The following is a 13,352-nucleotide window of genomic DNA, read 5'->3' on the forward strand; positions in this document are numbered from 1 at the left end:
GTTTATTTTCTGCATCTATGAGTTTGTTTTCATTTTTGTTGTTGTTGTTTTGTTCTTTGGATTCCACATGTATATGAAATTATGCGATATTTATCTTTATCGGACTAACTTCATTCAGCGCAATACCCTCTAGGTCCATCAAGGCAATATCTTTTTCCATCCCCTGCCTTTTAGTCAGTATGTGTCTTTTAACCCGAAATGAGTCTTGTAGGCAGCATATGTGGGGGTCTTGTTTTCTTAGCTATTCAGCCACCCTCTTCTTTGTTTGGAGCACTTAATTTTTTTCCATTTGAGGTACTCATTGATAGATATGTAATTTTTTCTTCACGATTTTGATACATGTTTTTTCTTCTTAAAGAAGCCCCTCCAACATTTCCTGTAATAATGGCTGAGTGGTGATAAATTCCTTTAGCTTATTTTTGTCTGGGAAGCTCCATCTGTCCTTCAACTCTAAATAATAGCTTTGCTGGATAGAGTATTCTTGGTTGTAGATTCTGGGTTTTCATCACTTGAAATATTTTGTGCCAAGCCCTTCCGTCCTGCATAGTTTCTTTTGTAAAATCAGCTGCCAGCCTTATGGGTGCTCCCTTGTAGGTAACTGCTTTTCTCTTGCTGTTTTTAAGATTTTCTCTTTGTATTTAACCTTTGTCTTGGTGTGGGCCTCTCTGGGTTCATCTTTTTTGGGACTCTCTGACCTTTCTGGGGTTTTGTGTCTATTTCCTTCACTAGGTTAGGGAAATTTTCCATCATTATTTCTTCAAATAGGTCTTAAGCGTCTTATTTTCCTTCAGGTACCCCTATGACATGGATGTTTTTACATTTAATTTTGTCCCCATAGGCACCTTAAATTATTATTATAATCTTGGCTTTTTTTTTTTTTTGCTATTCTGATTGGGTGTCCTTGGCTTCTACATCCTCTGCATTGGTAGTTTGATCCTCTTTTTTATCCATTCTTTTGATTCCCTTTAATACACTCTGCATCTCAGATTATGTGTTCTTCGTTTCTGACTGGTTCCCTTTTATAATTTCCCTTTCTATTTTTTATGTTTATCTCTTTGCTGAAGTTCTCACTGAGTTCATCTATACTTCCCCTAAGTTCATTGAGCATCTTTATAACCAGTGTTTTGAACTCTGCATCTGTTAGATTGCTTGACTCCATTATTCCTGGATCTCTGTTCTGTTCTCTCATATGGTTTCTGCTTCTTTGTCTTCCCATTTTGGCTGTGTCTGTTCCTATGTACTAAGCAAAGCTTCTGAGTGTCTTGGTTTTATTAGTGCGGCTTTGTGTAGTAGGTGTCTAGGGGCACAATCTTGAGAGGGGTTCAGCAGCAGGCCAATTTTTGCCCCAGCCTGTGACCCTCTGGGACCACCTGCTAAGATTCAACAAGGAATCCATAGATGCTGTGTTTAATGTTGCCTCAAGAGGCCACACCATAAACCGAGACCAGCTGCCACCAGTGTGGGTCTTGGAGTTGGCTCAGTAAGGAGCACCGGACTCACTGAGGATACAACTGAATGTGTTTTGGGTGGGGCCATGAGTTGGGGGAGGCAGAGTTTCAGGAACTCTTTTGGGCAGATGATGACATTTCAGCTATGGCGGTGCTGCGTCCACACACTGAGAGAGGGAAGGGCTCAACAGAAGAACAATGGATTTGCTGGCACTTCTGCCAGGGAGAGATTCTCACATCTGGCCCTTGCTCCAACAACTCAGTGTCCCTCTGAAGTTCCTGGTGCCCTCCAAGCAGCTGACTTGATGCTGGTACTCAGAGCAAGTGAATCTGTCACTGCAAAAGTTTGGTCATGGACACAGCCTCTTTAAGAGGTATCTGCAGCTTTTGGCTGCAGTACCCTGTGTCCCATTCAGCCACGGAGGACCGGGCAGACTCGGGCCTTCACCCTATTGTACCTTTTACCATTGCAGGTTGATTAATTATTTCTATTCCTAGTTGTAGTGTTTCTGTTCATCTAGATCCCAGGAGACTGCTTGCTGTTTGCTCCGTATTTCTGTTCCAACTTTGATATGATTGCAATAAGGATGGACAAAGCCTCTATCATCTATGTGACTTTTAGATCCTTCCCTCATGTTTTTTGTTTTTTAAAAATCCATTCTTCCAATCTGTGTCCTTTCATTGTAGTGTCTAATCCATTTATTTTAATGTAACTGTTGATAAAGTAGGATTTATGTCTACCTTTTTGTTATTTTTTATGTCTGTATTGTTTCTTATATGTCTTTTTCTTTTCTTCACTACTTCCTTTTTTATGTTACATAAATATTTTCTAGTGTACCATTTAGATTCCATTTTTTTAAAACTATATATTTTTAAATTATTTTATTGGTGGTTGCCCTAAGGATTATAATTAAAACTTTAATTTAAAACAATAGTTTGAATTTATATACATTAAATTTTAATAGTATACAAAATTTTTGCTCCAATAAAACTCCATTCTCTTCTCCTTCTGTTGTGCTATTATTGTTGTACAAATTACTCTTTATACATAAGCCCATCAGCATAGTCTTATAATTATTGCCTTATGCCATTGTCTTTTAAATCATACAATTTCTGTTCTCTTTATTGATATTCTGTATTTGGTGAGACATCATGCTTACACTTTAATTCTTTAGACATGGTTTTGTTTGGTACTCCGAACATGTTTATAATAGCTGATTTAAAGTCTTTGTCTAGTAAGTTTAATGCCTGGATTTCCTCATGAACAGCTTCTATTGCCTCCTTTTTTGTGTGTATGTGTCTCATCATTTTTTTTTGTTGTTGAAAACTGGAAATTTTAAGTAATATAACATGGCAGCCTTGAAAATCAGATTGCTTGCTCCTTCCTCCCCCAACAAGAGTTTGTTGTTGTTGCCTTTTGTGAGTTAGTGACTTTCCTGGACTAATTTTTTAAAGTCTATATTCTTTGTCATGTGTAGCCACTGAAGTCTGCTCGATTAGCTTAATGGTCAGCTATTGATTAGACAGCCCTTAAATGCTTTGAATCAATAAATTTACCAGTCTTTGTTCAAGAGTTCCTTGTGTATGTTGGGCTAACCTTCAACACTGGTGACTTACAATTCTGTTTTAGCCTTCTTGCTTGTGTAGTACTGTAATTTCAGCCAGAGGTGAGAGACTGAGGTATTCTCAGGTCTTTTTTGGGCATGTGCAGAGCCCTGAACATTCCTAGGTTTCCAAGAATATTTTGGAGTTTTCCAAGCCCTTTTTTTTTTTACGTCTAAATCTATAGATTTTTCTTTTAAGTTTTTCTTTAGCCTCTTACTTATCCAATTTGTATTGCTGCTTCAGGTAGCTGGGATGTTAACTAATTGCCACTGATTTTGTTGACACACACGCTGGGAAGAGGGCTGTTTTTACTGAGCCATATCTGAGTCATGTAAAATAAAGTCCTGTGAATGGATTTTTTTAGGTTGCTGCCAGACAGATCAAATAGTGGTAATATTCTGGGGATGGGATGTTTCGGGGAACTCCAAACCATTTTGACCCCTCCATTGATTTCCTAAGTTTCTGATTTTCACAGGTATTATGCTTGAGAGGCTGCTGGCTTTCAAGTCTATCATAGAGCTAGGGAAAGGGGATAAAGAAGTGTAAGGTAAAACCCCACAAATTTGCTGTTCTTTGAGAGCAGCTGTTTCTGTTGAAGAAACACTTCTTGGGTTGCTTCAAGTTGTTGGTTAACTTCCACAATGCTGAAAAAGTTGATTTTGACAAGTTTTGCTTGTGTTGTTATTGCTTTTATGGAAGAGTTTTGAAAGTCCTTACCTTGCCATTTTGGAAGTGCTTTTCCATAATTTTATTTATGGTGAAATATAGAATACTGTTGTCAGGAAAATGGAAAGTAGGAGGGTGAAAGCAGAAGCAGGCAGACCAATGATGATGCTAACTTAGACTGGAGTAGTGGTATAGGTTAAGACTCACTGAACTTTATATCTGAAGGGCTCTCACTGATCCTCATAACAATCATCTGTAATAGGTAGTGTTATCTATTTTATAGATAGGTGAGAAATTTAAGTAGTTTGCCTGGAGCCAGAAAGTAAGAAAAACCAGGATTAGAAACTGTATCTGACTCTAATTTTTTTTCTAATCTTTCTGCCTCACGACATTAAAATCAAAGTTATAAGTTAAATACTAATTTCATAATACATATTTAGAATAAAGTTGACTATCTTTCTGACATTTCTTTTGCATAATTTTATTCATGTTTTTAAAGAGGTGTTAATTTAGTTATTCAGAAGCTTTTCGTAGACAGTTGGAAGGATGGTCAGGAAAGGGGATTTTTCATAGGCAAGAATGTGACACTTCCCTTAATTTAAGTTCAAACTGTATTCTACCATGAGTGAAATCCATCGCAGCCAGCTGTTACTTCTTTTAATGTTACAGATTTCATTACCAAAACAAATGTTATTACCAATTTATCTTTGGGGATAAATGGTTTCTTGTTATTAATATAAATCATTATTTCATATGTTTTAAACACATGATTTTATGATAGGCTTATTATTTGTATGCCTTTGAAGCTATGTTTCAGGTGTTTTGGGTTAATCTATAAATTGTACATACACACATACATATAATTTTTTAATTACAAAAGTAACTCAAAATTACTTTTGGAAAACTCTCAAACAATAAAAATTTTATTCCTCGCCCTATTCCCCATCCCCCATTTCAGTTCTAGAGTTAACTGTTTTTATCCAATTTGAATATTTTTTGAGACCTTTTGCAATATATCTAAACTCTACATATATGTACACATGTGCTCACATACATACACCTACATACTTTTTTAAGAAAAGGGATACTTTATATGTGTGTGTGTATTTGTAATACCTTCCCAAAACAGAGACATTTAACAGTAGTTAGAATGGCATCTCTCAACATTAAAAAAAAGCTGCACCCCCAAATGGGAAAACAGAGTAGTAACCTAGAGTTCAGCTGCGTAAGCCACTGTGTAAGCCTTAAATGCCAAGGTCTTCCAATTTCAGAGTGATGTGTCTTCAACTTGTATCATCATTTTAGTGGAAAAATGTAATTTAATTTTGGTGAAATGGGATTTATCTTCCAACAGGATTAGTAACAGCATTCACTGAATTTCACATTCTTCTTTTGTGAACTGTGAAGAAAATAAATAGTAGCTAGTAGATCAGTGGGATTCCAGCTCCTGCTGCAAATGAAATGATGTACCAGGACAAAAACACCTATATTTGGATTTACAAAGCTAACAGCAGTTATAAATCTGCAGCTTAATTACAGACCATCTGCACCACAACCTTTTCAAATGACAAAAATACAAAGAGTTAAGTGTTACAAAAGTACTTTAGAAAAAGTGCATAGTCTAAGTGCATAGTAAATGAAAGCACTGAAAAATATCTTACTAGAAGCAGTTCAGCTTGGAAAGGTTATTATGAAAACTTAACATTTTTATTTTATACAAATTATACTTAAAAATAACTTCATGGGACTGATTTCTGGCTAAAAGTATCAAAGAGTTTATTTGTTAAGAAACAAATACCTTAACTGACGTGGTCGGATAGAAAAGAAACAAAGCTACGTACCCCAAAAGTTCATACTCATTAAGATTTCTGCAATATTGATTCAGGATAGGGCAAATTTCCCTTAGTGGGGGGAGACCAAGCCCTGTACTAAGAGAAGAGCATCCTTTGTCAGAGAGTGTAGAAAGAATTCGACATACACGCCAAAGTTCAAGTCAAAAGAAAAGTTTATTAGAAAAGGGATAATACTCTATAGAGTGTGGTCACCTCAGAGGCAGAGTGAAAGGGAGGGTGTAAGAGAGATGACAGTGAGAGAGACAGAGTCAAGAAAGACAGTGAGAGGGACCAACAGAGAGAGACAAGGAAAGGGCCTAGTGTTCAGGGATTTCTTTAGTTCTCATGTATCATTCTTTAGTTCCCATTTCCTTTGATATAGACATACAGTGAGGATTGGGAAAAGGAAGAGTATGTAGCCTGAAAGACCTGCTAGCTCCCAGCCTTTAATCCATAGGTTCTCAAAGGTTTTAGCCTTAGAATGAATGATTTTATTTGTGTCGGGCAGCTACTTGAAGACTCTGTTATTTTTCTTTCCCCTTCCACAGGTATGGGGAAATGGGTTGTTAGCAATCCCAGTAGAAATCTTCCTTTATTCTGAAGGTGTCCTCCTGGCCTGGCTGCAGGGCTGATAAGCATATTGCAGTCTCTGAAGGTAGCTTGATTAACATTTTTAATTCTCTTGCCTCCTCCCTACATTAGTATGATGGTGCTGATAATATCCTTTAATGGCAGAATGTGGTAATCATGGAGTTAATTATTGCTAAAGTAGATTTCAGATGAAAAAAAGAAAGAAAAATTAAGCTTGACACAATCTGACCAAATGTGTCAATTTACAGTTTCAAGGTTATTTTAGAAAATACCTACATTTACACAGTAGGCTCCTGGTAGCATTTTCAGATGAAAGTTCTTTTATTTATTCTGACATGCTATAAAAGAATAAATTATGCTATTTAAAAGAGTATTATTTATAAGTCTTTCTTCCTCTTGGGTCAGAAAGAGAAAAAAGTGGCACGTAAGATTGAGGAAGCGCAGTCAACTTACAGAAATGGGTGGGCTAGGGAAGGTCATCAATCACATGAATTGAATTCACATGGTGTGATGTTCGCCAAGGTTAAGAGTCATTCTGATCAAAGCCGATTAGGAAGGAATTTGAAGAAAAACTGTGTTTTGTAGTTAAACCCTTTATTGCTTTCATTCTTATTCAGAATCAGTCCAACTGTTAGTCTGAGGCTGCAGGAGTTATAGTGTCAAGGCTTGTAGCACTCGGTATTTGTGCTTGCAAGTCATGTTAAAAAAAAGAAAAATGAAATAATGCATTTCCAGAAAAGGGATACTTTAAAATTATTAGATTTGTAGAGTGTTCATTTTTCTGTTAATATAGATACCTAATCATTTTTAATAGCTATATAATATTCCATATTAGGAATATGCCAATTTAACATTTTTGATTTTTTTATTTAAGATGAAGATAAAAATCTATAATAAGAGATGAGGAAAAGTGATTGAAAGTTTCTATCTTTTCTTGGATACATATATGAAGGCACAAAGTAATTTTTTTTTTTGTTATTTAAGAATAGACTATAAGCAGACTACAAACAAAAGGACATTTTTCTAGTCGGCCACCATTTAATTGATAGCTTTTTCTGTTTGGTATGGAAGTGAGCCTCTCTTAAGCTCACTGGTCATTGTTTACTTATTTATACATTTAGTTTTTATGTCACTATTGTTGATTTGAGATAAAACTCACAGTTTTTCACTGAGAGGAATTTTTCTCATAATTGTAAGCCTGAGGTAATGCACAGTCCACAGCATCTCCTTGGAAATCAGACTTTTGTGGGATAGAACCAGCTACTTTAAGATGAGTGCTTTGCCTTAGGAAATGTTTCAGGAAGTCTGGCAAGAAGGAAAGTCTTGTAAAGGAATTTCAAGAAATAGGAGCTCAGTTATTTAAAATCTCAGATTTGCTTGTTATAATTCATTTCAAGAATGTTCTAATAATTAAGTTCTAAACATATGATAAGTAATAAGTTTCACTTCCAGCTCCCAGATGGTACATATTTATCACACTAAGAAATGTGAATGTATTGTTTTAAATGAAGTGGTAGTTTTGTTGTCATTTATTGACAATTGATTAAACTGTAGATATGTGCTTTGTGGGTGATATTATTTAAAGTGTATTAGGACACTCAACTATAAAGGGTTTCTATTTGTTTTGTCTCCTGTAATAAAAGTTTGGTAGCATTTTTTATGTTAGTGAAAAAGAGAAAACTTTTAGGGATTTGCACAGTCATTTCATAAAAGTATTTTTAAGTAGTCTCAAAAAACCATTTTGGATTAGAAGGTATGAAAGCACCTCCAGAAACAATGGCAGAGAAATATTTTTCCAAAAAACATTTTTAAATGATAAGATTGGTATATGAGCAATATACGTAAATAAAATTCATTTTTTTTGAAATTGAGGTACTACTATTGGTCCAAATTGGAACATTATTCATATATTTTTTGTTTCTATAGCAACGCTGAATGTTATTGGATATATCTAGTCAGTGATTAAATTTTTTTACAGGAGATTGGCTGATATTTCAGAAGTGTTATACTGTTTCAGTTTTGAAGAGGGCTTTTAGAAGCATTATTTTTACATTGTATTTATTGGCTTATAAGTCTCTTTACTTATTATTATTTTCTGAACCATTTGAGAGTAAGTTGCAGACACGATGTCCCATCACCCCTAAATCCTTCAGTATGTAGTCTGAGAATACTCTCATATATGACCTCAGTACAACCATTAAAATCAAGACGTTAACATTGATGCAACACTGCTATCCAATCCACAGACCCTTTTCAAATTTCAGTGATTGTCCCAGTGATATCCTTTATAGACATCCTTTTCTTTCTGGTCCAGGATCAAGTACCTGGCAAGAAGTATGTTAGGAATCTAGTTCAGATAGACTGTATCAGGTCTGTACTACTCACTCTTATTACAAATAACTTATTAGACTGATTGGAGTTTGACCACTCTGGAGTTCCTGATTGTTAGTTCCTTGGTTTGTGCCCTGACTTTTGATCACAATGTATTCTTTATGCTTTGTTCTGGACTGTCAGCCTTTGCCCATACTACCTAACCTGAAGCTCACTGCTCTTTTGATCCTAGCAGTCAGTTCATCTTTTTTGTTTCCTTATCCTAATAATATGGAAGGGATAATTTTACCATACGAGGTCCTCATGCGTCAGTTACCTCTTCTTTGTAGGAGTTAGGCACAGTATGAAATTATTGGCATTACGAATAATTTTATGTGTCACAGCCAGCATTGGGACTGTATAAAGCTGAATAGAGCTAAACACAGCTGTGTGTGTGTATGTTATATTCTGCCGTGAATCTTGGGGTAGGCAGAATGTACTCAGGAATTATTTTGGATTATGTTCCTACTTATAGGCTCTGTAATCTTAGCCTGGTTGCCTCAAAATCTTCAAGTGATAGCTTGTTATTTCACTAGGGAATGAATTAATGAAATCAAAGCCCACTATTTGGGATTGGTTGCAACTCTTGGAATAGATCATTATAGACAGAATAAATATTCACTGCTTAAGAATTAAATAGCTGATATTAGAATGATATAGATTTGCGTTAGTTTTTAAAGGTTGGATGTCTATTTCCTACAAGTAAGTTTATTATAATTTTGATTACTCGATAAGCTTTAATGATGTTTGGAAATAGGCATATTAAAAGTTGGCTAGCTTCTAAATAGTAGGTTTTCCAAAGAGGAGTCAGATTAAAAGGTGGCATAAACTTTTGGTTAAAAGTCATAATTTTTCTTAATGATAAAATATTAAATTTAGGTTTAAAGACAAATTAGATGAGGAATTTGTGTTATCAGAGAAGTAGTGATTTGATTTCTGGAAAATACATTGAGAAAGGAAAAAATTTTCTGTGCAATTGGCCTCTAGCACATGCATGACGAATCCTTTATAAATTCATGTGACCGTGCATTAAGAGCTGCAAATTATTGAGTAAAATGCAACTTGCCTTTGGTTTTATTAATTTCTCAGACTTGTGCGCCCTCTTGTGTTTAATTCATAGTTAAGACTGTTCTGCATTGTGTGGCTTTCAGTTAATGGTTTGGATTGGTATATGTACATTTTTGAAGAGATTAAAAATTTTCAAGTATAATGATAAATATTCAATGCATATTACCTAATTTCATTATTACAAGGGAAAAGAATGTTAAGCATTTCCCGGGTTCTGTTACCTACATTTACTTTTACGTACTCCATATCAAATTTTATATTTAATTACTGCATTTATCGAGATATGTGTCCTTGAACATAGTTATTTTTTATAAGATTAAGCAGGTTTAATTATACTATAATTTTTATATGAAGCTTCTGTGGCTACTGTAGGTTATGTTAGGTGATCAAACGAAGTGCTTGGCACATTATTGGCCTTCAATAAATATTTGTTGAAAAGAAGAATGGAAGTATTATAACTGATTACTTGTGTTTTCTTATTAACTGAAAGAATTAAAATTAGTCAGATAATTGCCAGCTTGATATATTCTGAAAGACAGTGTGTTACTCTGATTCCAAAGGCATCTAGAGAACAAGTGACTTTTGATCTTTGGGTTAGTATTTAATTAAAATAGGACCTTTATATTTAATGGTACTTTAATAACCCTATTAAAATCTCAATCAATAGCTTTCTTCTAATTGACATGAAACTAGGGCCCCCCCTTATATGGACTTGCCATTGATTGAATTACTTTGATTGATTTGGTGGATCCCATTAGAATCAGATCAACTTTGGTGCACATTTATGAGCCATTGTGCCAAGCTGCTTATAGAAGCTTAGCAAGTGATGTCATAAACAGTGTTCCTTTCAAACAGGGGAGGAAATGAAAAGGTGATTATAAAGGGTTTGTTACCAAAGGTTCAGAATTTGAGAATGCCTTGCCTACCTTCTGGATAATAATAAAACCCTCTTGCATTTGATTCGTCTGGGCAATTGTAGGCTAAATCGTATAATTTGAAAAGGAGTTAAAGGACTTTATGGCTTTCTTGATTATATTCTCAAATTTGATAAAACTTACCTTTTAAAGAATGAGATGTAGAATCCTTCATATAAATCCCACATAATTCTGTAACTGTTGTCACAGAAAAGGATTTTTGTTCTTGGTTTTAGTGTTAATTTGTCCCATATGGCATCTTGCCTGCACTTGTGCCCTTGTAATTTTCATTGAACACGCATTTCACTGATAGTTTTGCAATTTACCGAATCACTAATTAAAAAAGAAATTACTTTAGGAAAAAGTTACCTATATAGTATATTTTTTCTAAAGATTTGCTTGCTGTGTCACAAGTAAACATACTCATAATGCTGTCCCTTTTGTTCTTGTTATATGTAGCATGTAGGTTTATATTTTCATCTTTTAACTTTGACCTCACCATTAGCAGATTTAAGAGAGCTCATTTTCTGTGTATCAAATGTATAGAGGAAATTTGCTGACTCTTCATATTCAGGATACTCTATAAATTATTTGACAAATATTTAGTAAATAGTAATTGCATGCATAGCACCATGTCAGTTATTCCTTGGTTTGAAGTGATACATTTGTTTGGTTTTATCTTTAGACAATTTATATATACGTAGAAGTACTTACAAATTTCAAATTGTATTTACTTTATTATTTCACTTTTTTCCTTGTTTCAATCCTTCGAGGTCAGCATAGTAGCCATTTTTATGATGACTTTACAGATGATGAAAACATCTTACATGTTAATTTTTTTTTATATAAGTATATTGACTAGTTGTCCTTCTTCTAGTGGCCAGTTACCCTGTTTATAATGATTTTGTTAGTATTCATAGTGGATTGGAAATAGTATAATGTGATTACAATATAATTCTCAGTCATTTCTTCTATGTTCCTGCCTACATATTGGAGGCAATTTTTAGCCCCCTCTACTATCCACATTTTGGTTAAGAAAACAGGGAAGAAATTGTTTAAACAAAAACAAACTAAAATACCAATTCAAAAGCTTGTATACATAGTTTCTTTTGTAGGGTCTTGGGTACTGTTACATTATAATAGTATCAGTTAAAAAAAAAAGGAGTGATATAGAAACAAAGTAGAATGGTGGTTGTTACAGGGAGGGGGAAACAATTCAGTAGGTGTAGAATTTCAATTTTGCAACATGAAAAAGTTCTGGAGATCTTTTACACAACACTGAATAAATTTAACACTACTGAATTATACACTTGAAATTAGCTAAGATGATAATTTTATGTTAATTATTTTATTATAATTTTTTAATTATAATAAAAAAAGACACATTAAAAGGGTAGAGAATACAAAGTTTAATATATCAAATGTTCAGGAACCTGCTCCTAGAATAAGCAAATGTTAATAATTTCTCCTCAGTGATTATTTGTGAGGTTAAATTTAATTGAATCTTGGCATTATAGCTTGTTATTAGAAGCTCTGCAGCACCTATATCATCTCAGGTGCCCTTAATTTTTAGGCTATTGCTGTATTTTGTTCAGTTAATACGACGAGAAGTATTCTTGCTTCTAAATCTATGTTACTTTTTTTTTTAATTCTGGTTTCTCTGGTAATAGGAAGAGATTTCTTACATTTAATGACATTTCCATACTTTTGCTCAGGAACTTCCTCTCCAGATGTCTGGCACTCATCATGAACTATTTGGAGATATCTTAAACTTTGCAGAATTAATGAATGATTAGCATAAGATCCTAGTAAAGTCATCTATAATGTACAGGGGTTTATGCAGGAGTGCTTTAGATTCTTCCGGTAATGACTGTCAAAATCTCATTATTCTAACTTCCATTAAAATGTTAGTAGACTGCTGTTTTATCCTTTAGTTTGAAGATTTAATTATAAAATAACTTTTTTACTAAAAAGTAATTTGTTTAAACAGAAAGGCTCTCTAACCGAAAGCATAGTAATTTTTCTTTCTCTGTATTAATTTTCCTTTTAGTGCTACCTATGATGCAAATGTAGCAATTCGAATCGGCAAATACATATTATGTAACCTTAAATAACTTCTCATCTTACTTAGAATGAAATTATTAGAAAGACCTCATCTTCCCCTTGCCTACCTCTCTGTTTAATCTTTTAACACTCTCTCATTGGCCCATTATAATCTAGCTACAATCTTTTTTTTTTTTTTCCTGTTCCTCAAATATTTGCATTTCTTGCCCAGTTTGGGCCTTTTGCACTTGCCAGCTGGAATTGTCTTTTCCACATATCGTTATGACTGGTTGGTTCTTTCTTACATGCAGATATCAACTTGAATATTGCTACCTAATCTGATATACCTACTTAGCCATCTGTGTTCTCATTGCCCTATTTAAATTTTCTCTATGGCTTTTCCTTCTACCTGATAATTTTTTTTTTTTTTTTGGTCATTTCCCTTGCTCCCTAGAATGTGTGCTTTAGGAGAGCACGGAGCTTGGCTTTTATTTATTTATTTTTTTTACCACTGTATCTCCCGTGTCCAGAACAACGCCTGTCTTGCAGTAAATGCTTAATAGTTGAACAAATGACTGAATGATTCATTATTTTGTCTTGCTATGTGCAAGACACTGTGAAAAGACCTGTGGGAGTACAGAGTTTAGTCACAGAGACTAACAGTCCAATAAGTGTGATATAAAAGTGTTAAGTCTTATAATAGAGGAATGTATAAAATGCCATGGGAGTCACAGATAGAAGAGTAACTAATTTCTCTTAGAGGTTGGTCATGGGATATTAGAAGTGAATTAATGCAGTAGTGCTTCATATTTCAC

At 34.2% G+C, this 13,352-nt stretch overlaps 1 protein-coding gene across 1 annotated transcript in view; it reads left to right on the forward strand.

Moving 5' to 3' along the window:
• The window catches only part of TTC28 (tetratricopeptide repeat domain 28), a 641,766-nt gene that overhangs the window by 36,896 nt on the left and 591,518 nt on the right, over positions 1-13,352 (forward strand). The window lies entirely within an intron of this gene.

This window comes from Pteropus vampyrus, unplaced genomic scaffold (assembly GCF_000151845.1).
Source record: "Pteropus vampyrus isolate Shadow unplaced genomic scaffold, Pvam_2.0 Scaffold223, whole genome shotgun sequence".
NCBI lineage: Eukaryota > Metazoa > Chordata > Mammalia > Chiroptera > Pteropodidae > Pteropus > Pteropus vampyrus.